The following is a 23,391-nucleotide window of genomic DNA, read 5'->3' on the forward strand; positions in this document are numbered from 1 at the left end:
GATATTTTGGTTTCACCTAAAAGTACTTTAAGATTCTAGAGTAGAATGTAAAAAAGTATAGAATTTGCTTAACTTGTGGTGTTGCAAATTGTGGTAGCTTTATTATTCTTTAAAGTTTTTTGCATGCATTGTCTCATTGTTTTAAAAGTAGTTTTTAGAGGCAGACCAAGTAATAGCTGACAAAGCTGAGACACAGAACTTTAGGTAGTCCACTGTTAACGGAGATAGTGCTAGATGATATTTTGAAGTTTCTTATGACTCCTAGGAATCATTTAAAAAGGAATGTCCTTCTATCTTACATAAACTAATTATTGATGAAGTACTTATCCTAAGCAAAAAATTAAAAAAAAAGAAGAAGAAAATGTCACTCCAGGAACATTGGTAATTATATGAAATCCCACTATGTATTTAATTAAAAGGTATATTTCTCCAGCCTGTATTCTTTCCTTTGTGCGCATCCTGAGAAAACTACCTGAGACTTCTAATGATTTTTAAAATCATTGAATAATTTTGTGTATTTTCAATTCACATTCGCCTCCTAACAGCAATACTCTTCTTTTTTTTTTCAGCAATACTCTTCTTAACACAAAATATATTGCTTTTACAAGATGGAGACATGTTTATAGTTTACCTTGCTAGCAAGTTTTAAAGAAAATATAGATCAGTGCTTTAGTTCTGTCTATGATGGCTGTGTGGTTAAATTTTCTGTTCCATGCTGTGTAGCTGTCTCTTTTGGTGCTGCTGTATGTTTGCAGCCATGCTGTCAACATCCACCAGAGAGCAGAGCAGCTCCAACACCCACATCTTTCATGCTAGAAATAGATGGAGACAGTAACACAGTCAGATCCGTGGCCAAACAACGCGGATTGCAGTTCATTTCAAAGGTCAGCGCATATTTAAGCTTGCTTCATTACTGCCACCTTTATGCCTGAGATTTTCATTTAAAAAAAAAATCAGTTTACCTAGGTTCCTTTAGAGACAGAAAAATGAAAGTGCTGAGTCCTATTTTCATTTGGGGATATCAAGCTTTTTATCAAATTATAGAGGTGGCGTTTCAGAATATTTCATATCTGATCAAGAGGAAAATCCAAAAATAATTTTCTTTTTATTCAGGAGTCTTTCAGGCAGGAGGACTGCTTTATTTTTTACTTAATATTGTGCTCAAGTCAATCATTTTGAATTCAGAGAGAAAATAAACATTTAAAAGCAGTCTATAATAAATTTTTGAAGTTCAATATTTTTATTTACATTTCCTAATAAATACACAATTCATACTCTTTTGATATGTTTTTATCTATCACCTAGTAAAATAAGTTTACACACATTGATTTTTTTATATTAAAGGTGGTGAACAAGTGAGTAATCATAAAACATTTTTAGTTAAAAAGAAGTAAATTGTTTGCCTTTTAAGAATAAAGCAAGGATGGCTTATCATATATTTAATCAAACTTGTGCTCTTCCTAATTACTTTAAATATCCAATATACACAGGAAGAATAGGATATGGCACATATATTAGGAATATTAATATGGCCAGTGCATATTAAGAATCCTAAATGGGTTTTGTTACAAATCTTTTTAAAAAAAACCTAATAATTCAATTAAAACAATTAATTTTTGGAAGGAGTTTTATATACTATTCTCTTTGAAAAAATTAGAGCTCTAGAAAATAAAATCATTCTGTGATATGACATTTAAGCCACAGAGAAAATATGCTTTCAAAATAGTGTTTTTATAAACCCTCTGACATCAAAATGTGAAAAAAAAAATGTCATAAATCATTGTGTTAATTGTTTGGAATTGAATTGCCTATAAGTGCAAAAAATGATTAACATATGTAATGAAAAGTTTTTCAAACTTAGATGTTATGACCATTTTAGATCATGGAAATTTATATTTGTCTTGTGACACATTGTAGGAACTTAATTATGGAAATATCTTAAAAAGAGTTTAAAAGGAGTGCCTTAAGACTGAAGACTTTCTAAAAGAAATACATACTCAGATTATATAGCTGTAAATATATATATATTTTATACATATATGAAATATGTATAAAATATATATATAATTTGGTTGTAATTTTAACTAGGTTATTTTAATTTTGGCATTCATATATTTCTGTAATGAATATTTAAAATACATTATAACTGTGACTGAAAGAGGAAAAACATCTCTATATTTTAAGTATAATAATTTTAGACTTATAAATAGACCTTATAAAAACATTTTGACTATTTCATTTCTTTATAAGCATCATTAATATTTATAACTTATTTTAAAATAATTATGAAATAAATATAGCTAAAAATCCAGTCATCTGTTGTATTCAGACATGGACCACTTAACTCAATTCTGTAGTTGGAATTGTTGCTTTTTCATCTGTTTTCAGGAGTAATGCCCTATAGAAAGTGTATGAATGGGATCCAGAAAATACAATAATAGGGCCTTAGGATAAAAAAAAGAAGTGTAAAAAGTAAGAAAACTAGGAGAAATAGGACCTCCAGTCCCTTAGGCCATCCACGTGCATCTTACAATCTGAAAGATAGGATGAACCTGTTTTTCTTCTGCTTCCGAAGTAAGATAGTGATGGTTGTTTTACTTGTTAGAAAGTGTAGTGTGACTTAAGTCTAGGTTCTTCTTTCTTCATTGCTATTTAAAACAACAAAAAAGAATAGTAGGTATCTATTAGAGAGTATATTCATATTGTAAAGAAATGAAGAAATTTATCGATTGCCCCCGATTATTTGCCCAACAGCACACGATTTCATTTAACTTCAGTATTGCCTAGGAGCTGAGTGGTGCTAGGCCCATTTTGCAGATAAGAAACTTAAATATTTAGTTTGGTGGTTAACTCTTAGCTAGCCATGGCTCAGTCCCAGGTCATCTGACTCAAAATTCCATTTTTCCTCTTTGCTGTATTACAAATTTTGGACTAAGACAGGACCCTTTTCTTAAAGGTTAATTTAGAGATTCATAGATTTGGATTGCCAGCAGATAAAATTGAGGAAGGGCCACGATTAGCTGTGAAGTGATTCTTATTTTTCAGTTTGTGGCTTAATTCTGTAGTCAATTATCTGAATTAAAAAACAAACACCCCTGCCTCCCTCAATTTAGACTGATTTGCTCATTATCAGGTATTTATCTCAACACCATTATTACTAATACAGAATACTTACACTTAGCATACATTTCTAGTGAACTGGTTGGAAAAATGTGGACTTTTCTACATGAAAAAATAACAGGCCATTTTTGGATAAATAAAGACAGACAATTGTATGTAATATTTAAGACTGATTTTTAAATATGACAACAGTTTTAAGGGTAGAAATTTAATTTAGATGGGCTTCTTTTTTTAAACCTGAGTTTAAAAAGTTTAGTGTATGCAAAAGATATAGAATTGCCTTGTTGTTACTTTTCAGTCTTTTTTCAAAGACTCCGGGCTCAAATACTAGCGGCTAAGAAAGATAAACCAGTTTTTCCATTCTTCATCATAGTTTCTATTTCCCTGCTCCCCAAATTTATCAAGGCCTTGATTTGAAATGATAAATTCAAAAGCAGTATTTCAAAAGTTGTCTTCTTTTGTACAAGTAAGACATGTTTCCAGTGATACTTTACAGGTAGAAGTATTCTTTTTTAGCCTTTTCTTAGAATTTGAGTTAGGTTTACGTGGCGAGGTAAGTGACCTTTGGCCTTCCTTTAGAATTCAAGTTACTATTTTTGGAAAGCCTAATAGCACTTTACACAAACTTTGTATTTGCTGCAATACAGCAACCAAATGATACTTTAACTGCCGCTGTGGACAGCTTCTTTTCATTATATGCCTTTGCTTATTAATACGAAGGTGCTTAACAGCACAGTAGGAAAATTTAAACTAAGGCCATTTATGTGATTGTGTTAAAATATGTATTTTTTTCCCCTAAATGATCTGCAAACCTGCTATTCTTCTATCCTCAGAAGTTTAAAAATAAACCTCTTAGGCTTCAAGCGGAATAATTACCTAATACATAAATAAAGATGAATGGAATTTTTTCTTACAATATGGCCATTGTCTTTCACTGAGTTCTAAGGATGTTAGTATTAAAGTTCTTACAACTAAACCGCTCTTTAAACTCCATGATAGGAACCTGGAGCCCTCTGCGGAAAGCTCCTAAGGATTCTGACAGAACTGAGAGATTTTTCAAAACTTGTGGTTTTTTGTTGGAAGTTGTACATATTAAAGAGCTTGCACTTTACATGTAAATATTAGAAGGCATATTTTGAAAGAGCTAGGATGTTTTTAAATAAATTTATTTATATTTTCTGAATTGACTCTATCTGAATTTTTAAATAGATACAAGAGCAGGATCTGACCTGTCATTATTAGGTCAGAGAATAACAGCCCTTTACAAAGATCCAGATGAAAAATTTGGTATCATCAAATTGTTCTCATATTCTTAAAATGTAAGCTGAAAATGAAGGTCCAGTGTTCAGAGGCTTCAGGAGTTTTACTCAATAAGCCACTAGGAAAAGAAGATAAGATATTTTTAAAGAGGAACACGAAAGTGTGTTGGCTCTATTTTAGATTTTAATTTGTTTTTAGTGATTTAAGCCTCTTATATTTCTATAGAATTGGTACTGGTCAGTGTTTGTTTCTCAGAGGTCTTTATTTTAAAATAAAAAGTGCATACTATGTTAAAATTACAAATACTACACAGTTTATATATCTTGTCTTTTAGTATTCATTTCAAAGTGCATTGTTTTTAGCTAGGTTATCCTCATGTTGCTGTTTGTATGTTTAGAGTTATAAATGATATACTTTAATTCATTCCTTAACATTTCCCTCAATGTTTTAATATAGGAGCTTGTATATGTTCCAAATTTATTTTATGATGGCAGCTTCACACTTTATAGTACATTATTAATCTGCTAGGCTAAAAATCTAAGCCAGTCTATGAGGCTTCAAAGATGTTCTAAAAAAAACCCAAAATACTGTTAGCTAGAAGGATGATTTTAGTAGGAAAATTTTCAGATTTGTTTGTGGTTCATATAAATATATTTTGAGAGAAGTTCTTATACTAAAGTTCAAGGTCCTGATATTTACATAGTTCCTTTACATAGTGCACCACGTTGATTTGTAAGGAAATGAAGGGAATTTAAATTAAAATTTTAGACCATGAATGTAAAATTGCTGGATATTTGCACATAGTAAAGGTTTGGGGGGAGATTTTTTTAAAGTTATCCATATGGCAGCAGAACTTTTAATAAACAATAGTTCTAACACAGAATCTTTATAGAAACAGAAAATGGGATTTATGAGGTGACATTTTGGTATATAAAGAAAAATGAAATAAGATTAGCTTTATTTTCCTATTTCCCCCCAGCCTTGCAAAGGTTTAGTGGCTGAATTACCACTTATAATTTGTTTTTTCATTCCATGCATGCATTTCATTAACCTATTCCTGGCTCTTCAGCCAGCCCGCAGAGAAAAATTCAGCAGAAGGATTTCTGAACAGATTGGCCACAAGACGCTATAGGACATATTTCAGAATCCAAGGACAGACAATCTGATAACTTTTACTATGCTTTACATTAATAATGTGAAGTTTCATTTTGTTTAAGTGGTATCTTAAATCAATGTTATTTACACTGATTTAATAATATTTAAGAAAAACTTTGTGAGATCTCTCCAGACACTCAAAATTTAACGAATAGCTTCCTGAAATGATTCTGACTGCTTCACACCTAGGATTAAATAAATTAGTATTGAAGTTCAGTTCTGGGATTTTGCCACTTACTCAAAGAACTTGGAATAATAGCAAAAGTTTTTATAATATAATTGATTTGTCTCTGCAACAGTTATGAGTCTCATGCAGTAAAGACTGGGAGATATTACATTCAGATGCAATTCAATTGTATAATTCTTTGAATATAACCAAATGCCTCTTTTCAATTCTTTTTTTATTTTATTTTTATTTAAGAGAAAGCTCAATTATGTATGTTAATGCAATGGCACAATTGGGCATACATTATTAAAATTGGTGTTGAAATGCATAAAATTATTTTTCATGCCGCATTTTTTGTATTTAAATTTGTATTTTTCTTGGACTTTAAATTTTTATACATTTGTATTCCCTAACAGAGAATGCTCAGAATGGCTCAGAATGCCCCAGGTGAAAGGATGAGATGAATCTCAGACTTAAAAATTGCAGTGACTCTGAAAAGAAAAAATTTAAAGTTAGAAGGCCCTTCAGTCTAACTTTCTGTCCAATAATTCCTTAATCTTCTCTAAAACTCCAGCATTCTTTGATACTATTTTATAGCTTATTGTCTGTTTTAGCCAATCATACCCTTACTACCTCTGCAAAAGGCATCCTTCTCTTCTGTTCTTGCTTATTTTGAGCTCAAATCTGCCCTACAATAATTTCTATTTGCTGGTTGTCTTTTTTGGTAAGAAGCTACCAGAATGTCACTTATTCTCTACATAAAAGACCGTTAAAATTCACTATTGTTCTATTTCTCTGCTCTATTTTATAGTAAAACTGAAAAGAGTCAGTTCAATACAACAGATATTTATCTGTCACTATATTAGGCTCTTAGAATATAAACAAACAAATAAAACAAACCAAAACAAAGATCTCTGCCTTATGGAATATTCTATTCTAGTTGGGATAAGAAAAAACAGTAAATATACTAAATGATTTAAAGACATCTTTGGTTCTACATGCTTTTTTTTTCCCTTCCATCCACATCAGGCTTTTGTCCTTGCCATTCTTTTGAACCACTCCTAATTAGAAAACTGATGTCTTGTTCTTTCTTTCTTCTTCATTCTCAGCCTTCATTGTCTTCTATTTTCTCAGTTGTATCAGATACAACAGATCTCTTCTTCCTCTTTTCTGAAATAACTTTATTATTTTCAAGATATGCCGGCTGTTAACTCTTATTCCTGATTCACTGGACACGCTTTTAATTTCCCTTTGCCAGCCTCTCTTCTTCTTTTTCCAGGCCTATAAGTGTCCAGTGCTCTGTCCCCAGGTGTCATTCCTACATCTTTTTCTCCCTCTACTTATACTTCCTTCCTGAGTGATCTCACGGTAGATATATGGCTGTAATGCCTACTATATTCCTATGTCTTTCAAGTATTCTATAATTCAAAGGATCTAAGATCCTCTTGATTATATTTTATATACTACTAGAAAGAAAAAAATGTTGTCAGTTCTCATTGTAAGACAACATTGATTGAAAGACACATCTCATTTTCGAGGATATTAAAATATGAAAAAGTATATCATAGAATCAGTGAAATGTGGCATATGCCCTGACCTCACCTCTGAGATCCATATTCAGTTGCACACATGAGATCACCACTGAGTTGTTTGGTAAGTGTCTTAAGGTAGTCTTTCTTTCTTTCTTTCTTTCTTTCTTTCTTTCTTTCTTTCTTTCTTTCTTCTTTCTTCTTTCTTTCTTTCTTTCTTTCTTTCTTTCTTTCTTTCTTTCTTTCTTTCTTTTTCTTTTTCTTCTTTCTTTCTTTCTTTCTTTCTTTCTTTTTTTCTTTTCTTTCTTTCTTCTTTCTTTCTTTCTTTTTTTCTTTTCTTTCTTTCTTCTTTCTTTTCTTCTTTTCTTTCTGATATATTCATTTGTTTTGGTGGGAGAGGAGCAGAGGGAAAGAGAGTCTTAAGCAGACATTGTTCTGAGGGCAGAACCCAATACGGGGCCTGATTTCATGACCCTGAAATCATGACCTAAACTGAAACCAAGAGCTGGATGCTTAACCGATTGAACTAACTAGGTGCCTGTTAAGGTAGCATCTCTTAAACACAGTTCTTGATTTTCACTCATTTCCAAACTTGCTTTTCTAGTGTCAGCTTCAGTAAATGGCACCCCTGTTCATCCAGTTGGTTTGCTCAAAACCCTAAAGATAATCTTTCAATCTTGGTTTTCAACTTTGGCACAAACCCTATAATCAGCAAATTTTTTATCTTCATATAAATCCCAAATTTGGTTGTTTTTTACCACCTTCACTATCACCTTTGTCCAAGACACCTTTATCTCCTGCCTGAATTATTGAAATAGTCCCCTAATTGGCCTCTGGAGTTCTTGCTTCCATGCAGTTACATTTCATATATAGCCAGAGAGTATTTAAAAACAAATACCAACTCACACCACTCCCAACTCAAAACCTTCCAGAGGCTTCTCTTTATACTTGGAGTAACATTCTAACCATTACCTTTGCTTTGCATGTCCATCCACTTCCCTCTCTCTCTTACTTTATTTCATATATTTGAAGCTCTGCTACATATTTATAGCTTTAGCATTCATATGTACCTCTAAAGCATGTATAACTTTTAGCTTTGTTCTTTGTAAAGGGAATTATACTGTGTGTGTTCTTATGTGACCTGTTCTTTTCAGTTAACATTATGATTTGATATCCATCCATATTGATGTGGATAGTTGTACTTTGTTTTCTCTACTGTAGAGTATTTCATTGTGTGGATAAACTAAATTCATTTTTCAGACACTTAACTATCAATGGGGTTTTTGGGGGGTTTATTAACAGTTGCTGCTATGAACAGCAACTGTTAATAAACAGTTATTTTTCTGTTACATTTGTATTTGTGCTTTTTGCCAGTTTTTCTGTGGGATTTAAAAATGATTTTAAATTTATTCAAAGGATATTTTCCCCCTTGGACTAGTATTTTGTTGCTTAAATATTCCAGAAGTGTTTCCTTTTAATTGTTGCTTAACATTCTACCCTCTTTACAGTTATTTTAGATGAGTAGTAGTTCTTGATTTTACTGTCAAGGATTGTTTCTTTTATGAATTGTACTTTTTGCATGTTGTATAAGAAATAATTCCCTACTCTGAGATTTTATAAATATTCTCCTACATTTTCTTTGAAATGGTCTAAAATTTTATCTTCTTCATTTAAGTATTTAATCCATCTGGAATTTACTTTTGTGTTTAGTGAGAGGTAATGATTAAATTATTTTTTTTTCCATTTCGTATGGAAAATCAACTATTCTAGCACCATCTTCTGAAGCCAGCTCTATCCGAAATCACATTTCCTTATATTTTGAGACTCTCTCTGGGCTTTATTCTTGTCCATTATTGGTTAACTTGTCTGTTTCTGTGCCAATACACTGTATTAATTGGTATAGGTTTAAAGTAATTCTACCTAACTGGTAAAACAATTTTCCTGAAATTGTTCTTCTTTTTCTGGAATGTTTAGGTTATACTTGGCTCTTTGATATTCTGTATAACTTTTAGAATCAGATTGCCAAATTCAATGAAAAAAATCTATATAGACTTTGATTGGAATTTTATTGAATCTGTGGGTCAATTTTTGGGGAGCTTGACCATGACCAACTTCCAATTAAATCCCTGAGCACTGAGTCTCTAATAAGGTTCTGTAGTAGACAACATTTCACAAATTCTGTTACAATTCATTGCTTTGGGAATTAAGCATGCTTTATGTGACTCCACTGGGAAAGGACTCTTGGAAGCTTATATTTGGCTTTCACTGGACTTCCTTTGCTGATTTTACTTTGTGTCTTTTTCATGTAATAAATCCTAGCCATGAGTGTGACTATGTGTTGAGTCCTGTGAGTCCTTCAAGTTAATTTTACAGACTCCCAAAACACTGATTGTATTTTTCAATTATATGTACTTTTAGATTTTTCTATGACTTTGTTTAGTGTATCTTTTGAGAAGTCAGTACAGCTAGATTTGTTTTTGATCCTATTTGAATCTTGTCTTTTATCAAGAGGATTTACTAATTGTTATTAATAATGACTAATATATCACAATCATCTTTACCATTTTATTTTATGTTGTCTATTCATTCTGCTTTTTTCTACACTTCTTTTTATTTCTCTCTCTTTTTTTTCTCTTCCCTTTTGAGCAACAAAACTTTTCTTTCTCATTCAAAATCTTCCTGTTGACTAGTTTGGCAATCATAAATTCTATTTCTATTCTTTTAATGATTGCCTTGGTAATAAGGATATAGATATTTAACTTAAGTCTAAATTTAAACAATACATTTGTCTTCTTTATGTAATACCTAAGGAAAAATCTGCTATCTTTACCCCTCCTGTTATAGGCATTTTAATTCCAAAATTTTTGATAATGAAAATTAAGTATCTTTATTATTGTTTGTAGATAGTTCTTAATTTTATTTGTCTATGTTTGTATTTTCTTTGCTTGTTATTCCTTCTTGCATCTAAGACCTTTTATCTGGAACATATTTTTCTTCCACTCCATGAATATCCTTCATAATTTCCTTTAGTGTGAACCAATAGAGCCATTTTAATTTCTCTAAAATTGTTTTTCTTTTGCTTTGTTTTTATTAAAAAAATTTTTTTTCTGGGCATATAATTCTAAGTTGAAGTTATTTTCTCTAAGCACTTTGAAAATATTATCTGCTTTTTTCTGACTTCCATTGTGCCATTGATGAGAAGTAAGCTGATACCCTTTTTAATTTATCTGTCTTTATTCTTTGGTTGCTTTTAAAATCTTCTTTTTATCTTTGGTGTTCTATACTTTCACTATAGCTGTCTAGGTAATATTTTTTTAAATTTATTTCTTAAAATTCAGTAGGCAGATTAAAAAATACACTCCTTATTTTGGAATAGTATTAGATTTGTGGAAAAGCTATAAAGGTAGTACACAGAGTTGCCATATACCCTACACTCAGTTTTATGGTCAAACTAATGAGCTAATAGTGATGCATTAACTAAACTTCATACTTTATTTCAATTCTCTTTATTTTTATCCAATGTCCTTTTTCTGTTCCAGGATCCCATCTAGGATAGATACCACATTACATTTAGTTATGTGTAAGGCCTCTCTAAACTGTGATAGTTTCTCTGACATTTCTTTGGTCTTGATGACCTTGATAGTTTTGAATAGTACTGATTTGTATTTTATAAACTGTCCCTCCATTTGAGTTTGTCTGGTGTTTTTCTCATAATTAAACTGAGGTTATGGGTTTTTGAGATTATCATCATAAAAGTTAGTATAAAGATTATTCTTATCATACATGTTAGCAGTATTTACTTATGACTCTCCATATGACTTATCATTGCTAATGTTAACATCTATTTACCTGGCTGAGTCAGTGTTTGTCAGATTTCTCCACTATGAAGTTACTCCTTTATCTCCCTCTCTATATTATGGCTTTGGAATGAAGTTTCTTTTTTCCTGGGAACAATAGACAATAGTAGCTCTTTGCGTTCACCATTTTTTACCATAAGAAGTAAAACAATGAATAAATGATGGGTTTCTTGCCTTTTTTCTTCCTGTTCCTTAATATCCTAATACTTACCTCAAGAATATTTAGGGAGGTCTTTGAGTTCTTTATTCACACCTATTCCTGTGTATCCTGGTTATGGAACTTGGTATATGGGCTCATATAGTTCTGTTTATGAATTGAGCAAGGCATGGATCTGAGCAAGATCCCAGGCTCTAGGACATAGAAAAAAGAGTTATGAAGGCCTTGGAATTGCAGGATAAAATGGGGCCATCTTTATTCAATTCTGAGGACTCGACCAGTTAGGATTTTAGCATAATGAAGGAAGATATAGGCTCCGACATTTTAGGGAACAGACTTGTACTTGGGCTTGGGTTCTGCAGAAGAAATCTCATTCCATTGGAATTTTCAGAATGTTCTTGGATTATGACAACTAAATTTTCAATTATCTAGTATGATATTGGGCCATGTAAGTTAGCATATCCCTGCAAGATTTCTTGATGGGAAGATTTTATAGAGGGAAGAGGGAGGCAGGTTAGCTGGTCCATTGACTTTTAGCACAGACTGGGAACATTTGTTACATGCTATATATCAGATGTTATGCTAGGCTCTTTGTTATTTTATTTTATACTTGAGAAAACTCTGTGAAGTTAAACATTTTAAAAATCTCTTTTTCATAGATAAACAGGACTCATATTGAGTAGTTTATGTAAAATCACAAATTTTTTTGACTCTGTTTATAATGCATGCCAACCCCTTATTTTATAGATTATATACAGAATCATTCTAGAAGACATGGGTGACATGTAGGTCACCAAGGAAGAAGTTTGGTCAGAACAGGAACTAGAGTAGTTAATGTAGTTCTCTAGGTGTTTGGTTAGAAAGCTTCAAATTCCTCCGTCTCAACTCAGTATTGGCCTCCAGTTTCTAGATACTGGAACAAAGTTGAACCCATTGTGAGGATCGGGTAGCTTCTGTGAGACTTAGAGCCTGGAGAAGCAACAGCAACAAAGGCGTATATAAATGTGGAGAGGATTCCCAAAAAATGGTTGATCAAAGTGAGAAAAAATTAATAGAGGAAGAGATTTGAGGCAGAAAGGATTTGAGTGTGTCTAATAAATGTTTATAAAATGATTCCTTTGCATATAACACTTTTCTTCAGAACAAGTGAAGCAAAGATGGGAATGGTTCTTTCTTTGCCCTCAAAGAATTTATATTATACAGATTACCTTAATATGGTGGAATGAGATAATTACCAAAGGGAGGAACATGAGATCTATGGAATAACAGAGCAATTTATTGACTGGAACCTTAGTGGAATTCTTAACAAAAGACAGGACACATAAAAAAGCTATTGAAAGATAAGAAAAGGGGCACTTGGTGGCTCAGTGATTGAGCATCTGCCTTTGGCTCAGGTTGTGATCCCAGGGTCCTGGGATCAAGTCCTGCATCAAGCTCTCCACTGCCACAGGAAGCCTGCTTCTTCCTCTGCCTATGTCTCTGCCTCTCTCTGTGTCTCTCATGAATAAATAAATAAAATCTTAAAAAAAAAAGAAAAATAAATAAAACTTTTTCAAGCGTCATAGTAGGTGACAAATTTCATGAGAAAACAACACGAAGAACTGCAGAGATATGAGCAGTCCAGGGAGATATATGAAAAAAGTGAGTGAATTCTACATGGGGAAATGACACAGACAGGATAAGATAAGTATGACTGTTTTTGCCCACTGGGTATCATTCCGCCCTCTTATGATTATAAAAATGATCATATTGTGCTCTAGAGAACCACCACTCCCCTATATGTTAGTCCTGATGATTTCAATGTGAATGCTATCTTTCTTTTCACAAAGTTAAAAGTAAGCCTGTGATTCAGGTCTATCAAATTAGCATATTCCTCTCATGACCATGATTATTGTTTCAAAGATGGGCATGTGACCTGTCAATCCAGTAAGATTCAATTCTGGGGTTCTGATTGGAATTATTGGGAAAAATAAGAGTTCTTGCTGCTGAAGTTTCTAGGCTGTGAGGATGTACTCCTAGAGCAGCCAGGAACCACCATAAATGGGAGAGTTGCCTGAAAATGAAGCAGCCAGAGAGAAAAATCAGTGCCAATAGTCAAAGCCAGTGTCCTGAAGTTGCCCTGGATTTTCAGTTATGCGAGCCAATTACTAAGCTCCTCCATTGTTTTTTGTTTTGTTTGTGGTTTTCTTGGCTTGTTTTGTCTGAGTTTATCTGAATTGGGTGTAAAATGGTTCACAATGAAAAGGATCATATATATATATATGTATATATATATATACACATATATATATATGATTGGAGGCCCCATTTTAGAAACTGTGAGCAAAGTAGGATAAGCAGTTGAATTAATGGAAGCAGTTGGACCATCTTGACCTGGTGAGAAAAAAGACTGGAGAAGTATGATAATGCAAGTTGGTACTGAGCCAAGGAGAGGATTGATACATTAGTAAATAGGAGTCATTCCAGTGTTTTGAGTAGCATACTGATGCTGTGAAGATTATAATCTTTCTTTCTTAAGAGTAATTTTGTAGTTTTCTACTTTCTACACTGTATTCTGGCATTGATTGTATATATATATATAGCAATGCTGGTTTTGTTTTTTTATGGGTTTCTTCTGTTGTCAAATCTAGCACTTAAATTGATCAAGACCCTAGATCTCAGATATTGTGCCTCTCTAAAAAGAGACAAGGAGACTTTCCTAGAGATGATACAGAGCAAGTAGTCACTAGGTGCTGCTCACTTGAATTCCATCTTTTCCTCTTCTGAATCCATATACCACTGAATTAGTATTTCTCTCATGGCGGTAAATCAAGTGTGACTTGGGCAATTATTACATGGATGCTTGTCTTCCAAATACCTAACCACTCTCCCTCTATTCCAGATTGTAACACCTTTGGTGGGCAAGTACTAAATATTGTGCATATTTTAGAAGAAATTTTTCACAGTGCCAGTCCATTCTCTTGAATACAATAAATGCTTGCAAAGAAATTTTCCTTTAAATAGAACAACTATTACATTCCTATTAAAGCAGGTATTAGTATCTAAGGCTTAGAGAATGGTTACCCCTTAGAAAATTTGGTTATTCTTTGAACAATTAAAGAAAGGAATAACTCCCAGAAGAGATTGTTTTGACATTTTGAATGTGCACATACATTTATCCTAAGAATAAGAGATGCTATTGTCTCCACAGGTCACAGAAAAGCCTTGGATGTTTCTGGGAGTATAATTCTCACTTTTCATGTCTCTTGTTCTCTTGTTATGCTACACTCAATTTTCTTTTTCGAAAAATTATTACCTGTGTGCATATATTTCCCTCTGCAGGAGGTGGAGCTTAATTCTACCCCCTTTGCCTCATAAACTCTTTTCTCTTGAGAGTGAGCTAGACTTAGTGACTCATTTCCTAAGAATAGAGCAAGGAAAGGGAAGACAATTAACTTTACAGTGGAGAATCCTGGCAAGCAATATCTTAACCAAGTGATAAAAATTAACATCAACAATGATGTCATGTGGCTTACATGTATCCCTGATATAATGTGATGTGATGTGATGAGAGGGGCACTTCACTTCTCTTGTTTCCTTTCCAAACATCTGTAACCCCAGTCTAAACATAAGAGAAACCATAGAAATGGCCAGTGGTAGACATTTTAGGATCTTTGTCCAGTACTGCTTTTGACTTTGAAAGTCATGAAAAACAAGGAGAAAATAAGAAACTTTACATACCAGAAGAGACTGGGGAGACATGACAACTAAATACAGTGTAGTCCCCTACTTTGGATCCTGGAACAGAAATAAAACAGTAATGGAAAATCTGGGGAAAGGCGATTGAAGCCTGGAGTTTGGCTAGTAGTAATGTATGTACCAGTGTTAGCTTTTCTTTTCTTTTCTTTTCTTTTCTTTTCTTTTCTTTTCTTTTCTTTTCTTTTCTTTTCTTTTCTTTTTTTCTTTTTTCTTTTCTTTCTTTTCTTCTCTTTTTTCTTTTCTTTTCTTTTCTTTTCTCTTTTCTTTTCTTTTTTTCTTTTGTTTCTCTTTTCTTTTCTTTTTTTCTTTTCTTTCTTCTTCTTTTCTTTTCTTTTTGACAAGTGTATTATACTAATGTAAGATGTTAGCCTATATAAGATGGAGAAAACTGGGCAGCCTGGGTGGCTCAGCGGTTTAGTGCCGCCTTCAGCCCAGGGCCTGATCCCGGAGATCTGGGATTGAGTCTCATGTCGGGCTCCCTGCATGGAGCTTGCTTCTCCCTCTGCCTGTGTCTCTGCCTCTCTCTCTCTCTTTCTCTCTCTCTGTCTCTCATGAATAAATAAAATCTTTTTAAAAAAAGATGGGAAAAACTGGGTGAAGAGTATATAGGAACTCTCTATACTATGTTTGCAACTTTTTCATACATCTAAAATTATTCCAAAATCAAAAGTTTATTTTAAATATTGTTATGAGGTGTTTCAGTATTTCAAAAAGTTAAGTATGTAATAGAAACCATGTACCCATAACCCAACTTAAGAAAGAAAAATTACAAATATAAATTTGTATGCCTCCACAAGTCTGATATCCTTTTCTTGTTTCTGTTCTAAACCTTGTCCCCTAAGTTTGTCTTAAGCATGTCTGCACATATTTTTCTTTTTTTCTATATACACATGAATCTATAGTCTATATTTAATATCGTGTTATATACCTTAAACTTGAACTAATGATAGCATGTTGTATGTGTATTCTTTTAAGTTGCTTTTTTCATATAGTATTATGGTTTTGAATTTCACCTATGATGTTAATGAAGCTTACTCCGATTCAACAACTTTATTGTGCTTTAGTTACGTGCCAGGCAGAGTACTAGGTGCTTACTCCGATTCAACAACTGTATTGTGCTTTAGTTACATGCCAGGCAGAGTACTAGGTGCTAGGGACCCAGTAGTGAATCAAATATTCCTGGTACTGGGCTCAAAGATGGATATATAGAAAGTGTTATTGATAAGGCCACATCAGATTAGGGAGCTGTCATACTATTGAGACTGTAGTTTGGATATTTGTTTCTAATTTCACTCTTGTCTATGAATGTTCCCTGTGTTAGAGTTTGTATCTGGCCTGTAAACAAGTTTTGTTTTGGTCAATTCAGTGCCTCTTAAAATTCTGCATTTGTTCTCAACAGTATTTAGAAATTCAATGATTTCTTATAGTGATTTGGATTTTCAGCTTTTCCTGAAAAATCTGGCCCCATGGGGCTGATTCCTATATGATTACCACTGGGAGGAGCAGAGGAGCTATTGCTCTCTAGGTCCTCGTAGCCTGCTTTGCTCTTTATATAACTGTCCTACTTACCACAGCTTGGGAGGCTTGTGATGTTTGAGCTGTACAAAAGGTATGCATGTGTTCCTTATTATCCACACATAGTCTCTTAACTGTTATCACTGATAGTGTCAGTAAACACGAGCAAGTGAAGAGATGTGTGTGATTGCACAATGCTTACGATTTTCACTCTTGCATATGCTTTGTCAATCCATTTTGTTTCCCCCCAAAAGAGGGATATCATTTCTTATCAACACACAATCCTTTTTTCCCCCTCTAAGTTGATATAGTTTTTCTAAATTTCCTGCTTTTACAGCAGTTTATTCCACTGTTTCTTGAGGGCCTAGTATGTGCAGAACACGGTTCTAACTGCTGAAGTGAGTTAGAGAAATACATAGCTAGTCCCTGCCTTCAAGGTACTTGTTAGGCTGATAAAATACATCAACATTTAACTTTGTAATCCATTGTATTTATTGAATACCTACTGTGAGGTAGGAATATGGAAAAGGAACTTGTATATGCAAAGAGAATAGTATGGGTAGATAAAACATGAGTCTTGACCTCAAGTGCTTTATTGTTATCTAGGGCAAAGATCCCCAGAGTTGCACGTGTGGATATGGAGATTCTGGAGTCCACATACACAAGATTTGGTTTCGTGATTTTGGAAACATCTCCATTTTTAACAATTACCTCAGACAGAAGCAGATTCATTGTGAAGCTGACAGGGTTTAATTGACAGGGATTGGGCAGCCTGAGCGGCTCAGTGGTTTAGCGCCGCCTTCAGTCCAGGGCCTGATCCTGGGGACCCCGGGATCGAGTCCCATGTCGGGCTCTCTGCATGGAGCCCGCTTCTCACTCTGTGTGTCTCTGCCTCTCTCTCTGTGTGTCTCTCATGAATAAATAAATAAAATCTTAAAAAAAAATAATTGACAGGGATTCCTACTTTACTGGCTCTGTGAATTCTGGAAGTTACTAGAATTTATAGAGTATCCTGGCTGGAGTTGGGGAGCCTACTTTTTGCCAGGAAGGAACCATTTCTATATGAGCACTGTGGGTAAATTTCAGTTTTCAAGGCTTCAGTAATTTGTCGTGATTTCTAATGCTAAATATTCACATTTGTTTCTAACTTTGATTCATAATCTTATATTTGTTTCTCTAAAGTGAGTTCACCAAATTTCAGTTCTTTTCTGCTGAGTTCAGTGATGAGTGTTTACTGATTCAGGGTTTATGGAATAGAGTGGGAGATAGATTATCAATAACTACATGTAATACCTGTGAGATAGCATAAGGATTGTCTTTATAGAGGCAAAGATAATACTAAGGTTGAACACAGAAGTAAAACTTAAATTTGACTAGGAATTTTGGGCTTTATGCTTATCAAATATGTGACCACTTGATGCCAGTCTGCCATACAGTGGCGGTTTGGATAATTTCACTCATTTGCTAAATATAGTCCTTCCACAGGAATTTGTTAGAGGAGTCTCTAATTGTGGGTATCTATTTTTAAAAATTATTTGAATATTGTTAAATTGATGAGAATGTTCTTTTATAGTCCACCCCCAATTATTCTGCCATTGTTCTCCTTACCATCTGTAGCTTTTCAAAGTTGAGTTTGCTGTTTTCCATACTACTCCCACCTCTCTCCTACCACCTGCAAGCTTAGTCTCTCCCCCTTTCAGAGGCAGTCCTCACTGAGGCAGAAAGTATTTGAATAGTCTCAGCTCTCCACTCTACAGTATAAATTAGTCTTTCAATTAGATCACCTAGGATTGTTTAGTTCTACATCTTTGACATTTCTCAAGATTTTGCCAAAGCAGATCTGAGGTCCAGGAGGTATATTTGTGTGTGCTCTACTTCCATTCCTCTCATTCCTCTTAACCCGCAGAAAAATCTCACCCTGAGCTCTGGCACACCATAGTCTATGATTTGGCCTAGTCCAAACTGCACTTCCTGGAGTTACAATTCTTACTGATTGTCAGCTTAAGACTAGTAATGAACAAGATTTGCTAATAGTCATGTTGTGGATAGTGTGAAGTGATTTTCTAAAGTAGTATAAACACACTTGACCATGATTCCTCTTCTTTTTATTTGTTATTGTGGTATGAAAACCCTTTACAACTAGCAAAGATTGGGATAAGGATGAATGAATGATTGGATGAATTAGGAGTCCTGATAACTACATATTATTTACTATTTTTGAGCACCTTTTGCATGCTGGGCACTTTGATGAATGCTTTACGTATGTTATCTTAATCTATTATGTAGGTGTTAGCAAATGCATGACAAAATGGAGATTTGATGAGAGTGTATATCTTACCCAAAGCCACAGCAATAAAGAGAGCTGAAATTTGAACTCAGATTTTAGGGACTCCAAACTCATTGTCTTTTAGGAATCAATGGTTATTTGTTTTATGACATTTAAGATATATTTCTCATAGGTCTAGATGGTTTATATCTATGCACAATTTGTACAAAAATTTCCAAATTGGTAAAGAATTAGAACCAGTCAGGATCCTGTGTAACCCAGGAAACAGTATCCTCAACAGTGAGTCCTTCTAGAAATGCAGGAGATTAGGTGGGTATTTGAGACAACCTAGGGTGAAAGCAACAGGATTTGTTCTGCAAATCTTTAAGAGTGTTTCCTATAGGAAAGTTTAGTACAAGTCCTAGTAGACATGTGGAACCATTATTTCTACTAAATATGCTGACACTAAGCTATTAAGATCCCATTTGGACACATCCTAATTCATGTTGTAAAATAAAATAACAAAGTGGCCAGAGGTACCATTTCCTAGAGTTGTTATAAAGCATCTTGTTAGTTAACTGTCTGAAAGGTGGCCTTGTAACTCTGCATTTGGTAAAAGGTTTACCATCACATCATTTGACTTACCTGCTAAAATGTCCACCTCGTGTGATGTTGAGGCTACTGCAATATAAATGTCCATGGAACTATAAACTTTGTCCTCTCATTGATACTCTTAATGTGGAGTTGCCAACTGTGATGATTATGACATAGGAGCTCCAGGAGAAAGCAACAGATTCATTTCTAGCAGAATGGAGATGTCATCAAAACTAAAGCGATCTTTGGAAACAATGCCACTGGCTGTACTTTTAAAGCTATGTAACCTGGGAGTATAGATTCCCATAGCGTGGCAGTGCTGGTTCTATCAGTAGCTATGCCTGTGGAACCCGATCATCTTCTTGCTCAGTTACTATTTCTCTTATCTCACAGACTTCTGATATGCTGTAACTAGCAATGGGTCTGCTTTTTTCTCCAGTCACCCTTTGAAAGAAGGTATTTTATTTTTCTCTGTACAGTATAAGATAACTCTACTAAATAGCAGTTGTCTTTAAGCATGCCAAGCCAAATAATGTTTGGCTTATTTTTCTAGCCCTTTCTCCTGGGGTAAAAAAATAGTGAAATCTCAGGAAAGGTTACTGAGGTATGCTGTATGTTTCTTAACATTACTACTGCCTCTAAAGAAATAAAATGAATACTATCCAAGCCCAAATGTCCTTTGAGAATGTGGATGTGTATCATTCCTTTCTAGACTGCTGAATAACTATGTTCAATTTTTTTATTTTCTGTTTGGAATTTGAAAAGGCAATATTTACCTGTCAAAGGCTTTGAAATCCCTTGGTTTCAAACCAGAAAGGATTTGTGGATGTCCTGGGGAATAGGGATTTCAATTTCCTTTTTTCAGGGTCCTGCACAGTGCCTGGTATATAGTAGGCTTAGTGGGGGTGAATCATACTGGAAGGCACCTAGTGTGTTTTATGATCACTTCCGTATGCCAGTAGACACTTCCTTTTGATACTGAATGAGATTTGCATCAAGACATATGCACATTTATATTTACCCTTCTTTCAGGGACAGTGCAGCTCCAAGTGCCCTCTGCACGTGTGATTAAATATTAATTAGGCTTCTAATATGAGCAAGTGAGTTCACAGGCCCAAGTGTCACATGAATAATTTATGAGGTACCCGAAGGCTCAGCCTGGAAAGCTGATTGGCCACCTTGGATTTGTATAATTACAAAGTTTCATTATTAACAGTGGAAGTGGTGGAGAGATTTGCCTAGCTTGAGGGACTTTGAAAGCATAAGCTGTCTCATTAGGGTAAAAGGGAATAAGGCAAAATATGCAAACTTGTTAGCAGAAAAGAATGGGGGGGGTGAGATTTAAACTTAGCCTTCAAACATAACTATGTCAGTGTGCATTTAGAAATATACAGTAAAATTGATATTCTGATTGATAAGCATGTTTGCTTTAAATTTTTAGTCTATCAAGCAATGCTTCAAAGCTTTTGTTTCAAATTGAAGGCCAAAATCTTTAATATTTCACTAAAAAAAGCCACAGGTAGCCTAATGGGCCCTGTGGAGTGAGGTTTGGAGGTAAAAGAATGAAGACAGTCCAGGGCTCTTGCTGGAATGTGTGTTGTGCATGCAATTAAATCTCAAGGTCAAACAATTTACAGACAATTACTTTTCTAACATCTCCAGAAATGCCTGCTTACACGTCTTTAATTTTAAATGATACTGATATTCCAATTCTCCCCAAAGGTTAATGCTGACTAAATCCAGCTGTGACCTGACACGATGCGACAGCACAGTGCCTAATTATCCTCTGGATAGTCATTTACTTGAAACCATTAAAGGAATAGGCTGAGAGGAAGATTTAGGACCCTGAAAAAATGTTAGCCTGACTTCTTTCTTCTTGAAGATGGGATGGGCTGAAAAATAAAAATAAAATCCTGCTAAATGTTAGCCATTTGCTTTGATGGCAGAAAATTGTTCATCCCACTCTGTTTTTTTACAGGTTAAATTGCTAACTAGTTCATTTTATCCATTGCCTACGGCTGGCGCTAAATGTCAGTGACAAATTTTGTACTTGTCTTGAAGAATGAATTAAGTTATGCACAAAAGCTATAGTGCTCTTTTAAGATGAGTGAATTGCAGAAGGAAAAAAGTTGCTCTTTTGAAAAAGGATTATTTTGATTAAAGGCCTTTTCTATTGTAGCTGAAGACAGGTAGTGGTTTAAGATAATTCCGACAGTTACCTCCCACAGAGGCTGCAGTCCTTTACCAGAAATTTCTTTAAGAGCACTTGTGTCAGATTATGTACTATGATTATTATCATAAGACTATTAGTGACAGTAAAGGAAATTACTAAAAAAATAAAAATTAAAAAAAAACTCCTAGTTTTTATTAACTAGAATAAAAATAATGGTTTTCTGTTGTGGGATCAGCATTCCATTACTGTTACAGAAACCTTTCACAGTGAGTTGCAATAGAAGTGAAAAAGGGACACCTATGCTTGCCAAAATGTACCAAAAACTAAACCCTAGATCCTCAGGGACATACAGTAGGAAAATATGACAGCAGCTGGTAGAGACTTTCATCCCTCTTGTTTTTAGTTATGTGGCACTTGAGTTCTGACTCATCATCTCTCCATAAAACTAGCTATCAAGAAGTTATTGACCTTCCATTGTAGACTGGTTTATTATCACTAACTTATATAAAAGGATATTTGCATCAGCCCTTTTTCTGGTTTTCATTTTTCTGTACAAGGAACACTTTTGCTTATTTAATAAACAGTTTATAGTAGTAATTTGTCATAATCTTGAATTATTCTAGCTAAATTTTAGCACTCTTAATAAACAGAATGAGTAAAATAAGAATGCAGTTTTTAAATACAGTGTTAGTATGAACAAAGCAAAGTTTTGGATACTTTTTTTTTTAATTTTTACTTATTTATGATAGTCACAGAGAGAGAGAGAGAGAGAGGCAGAGACACAGGCAGAGGGAGAAGCAGGCTCACGTGGAGCCTGCTTCACATGCACCGGGAGCCTGACGTGGGATTCGATCCCGGGTCTCCAGGATCGCGCCCTGGGCCAAAGGCAGGCGCCAAACCGCTGCGCCACCCAGGGATCCCAGTTTTGGATACTTGAAGAGGATGTTTGACCTCTAGTCCAAATCCATGGACATTTGTTTGTGTAGGGATAAGATTTACTAGAATGAACTCTCAAGAATGTGACTATGCTTAGTTTATCATTTCTATTCTGCTAGTCCAAAATGTTTACTTGAAAAAAACAAAGATATATTGATAGTCTCTTGGGGGAAGTCATAAGAATACAAAGATTTTAAGTTAGAATTGTCCTTTCATCATTAATGGACAAGTATAACCATGCTTTGTTGTAACATACCATGTTAGTGTACTGTGAAGTGATTATAGGGAATTTGATTTTAAAGGAAACTGTAGTGATTAGTTTTAAAACCTTAGTTAAATAATTACTTACTTGGGATCAGCTCTTTTAAATTGCATTTAGATTAATTAAATGAGTTGTCAAATCCGCTCTTACTAAAGTGATAGATAAATATAGGTGTTTGAACTTCTGTTAAGACCTGGTATTGAGCCTTGGCAAGGAATGGCTTTTGTGATGGAATGGTTTTCTCCTTTACCCACCACCCCCCACTCTGTAACCACTGTGACCCTGTTCTATAATTATGAATGGTGTGAATGGCCTCTCGGTTGGAGTTGTCATTATCTTCATCCTTCCCAGCAAGAGTTTCAGTCTGATGATGTAGAACAAGATTCTTAAGAAACAGCCCAGGCCTCAGTATCAGGGAAAAGAAGTTTCTCAGAATGTCATTTAGGATAGCATTTTTTATCTTAAAGAATAAGTATGTGTCTATGTCTGTGTGTGGTGTTGTGTATGTGGCACTTGGGAAGAAATTACCAACTGAAATGAAACAATTTTATCCAAAAAAGCTGATTCTTATATACCTTCCTGGGTTTGGGCTCACACCATCTCTTTGACTAATTCTGTAGTTGCCAGATGTTCAAACTATCAGCAGGGAGTGGTATGCCTGTG

At 34.2% G+C, this 23,391-nt stretch overlaps 1 protein-coding gene and 1 long non-coding RNA gene across 8 annotated transcripts in view; one reads left to right on the forward strand and one right to left on the reverse strand.

Moving 5' to 3' along the window:
- LOC112658410 (uncharacterized) overlaps positions 1 to 11,630 on the reverse strand; it is a 36,585-nt gene extending 24,955 nt beyond the window's left edge. The window contains exons 1-5 of one of the 7 annotated variants that reach the window (XR_007401316.1): positions 11,299 to 11,630; positions 11,080 to 11,174; positions 2,553 to 2,648; positions 2,346 to 2,444; positions 632 to 812 (exon numbers count right to left, since the gene is read on the reverse strand). This is a non-coding gene — a long non-coding RNA (uncharacterized LOC112658410). Of the gene's footprint in view, positions 1 to 631; positions 813 to 2,345; positions 2,445 to 2,497; positions 2,649 to 11,079; positions 11,175 to 11,298 lie in introns of all 7 variants that reach the window. The other 6 variants (XR_007401319.1, XR_007401320.1, XR_007401318.1 and 3 more) reach the window with 6 other exon arrangements.
- LOC112658411 (uncharacterized) overlaps positions 1 to 23,391 on the forward strand; it is a 499,297-nt gene that overhangs the window by 125,835 nt on the left and 350,071 nt on the right. The gene's annotated exons all lie outside the window — the stretch shown is intronic.

Source organism: Canis lupus, chromosome 12 (genome assembly GCF_003254725.2).
Source record: "Canis lupus dingo isolate Sandy chromosome 12, ASM325472v2, whole genome shotgun sequence".
NCBI lineage: Eukaryota > Metazoa > Chordata > Mammalia > Carnivora > Canidae > Canis > Canis lupus.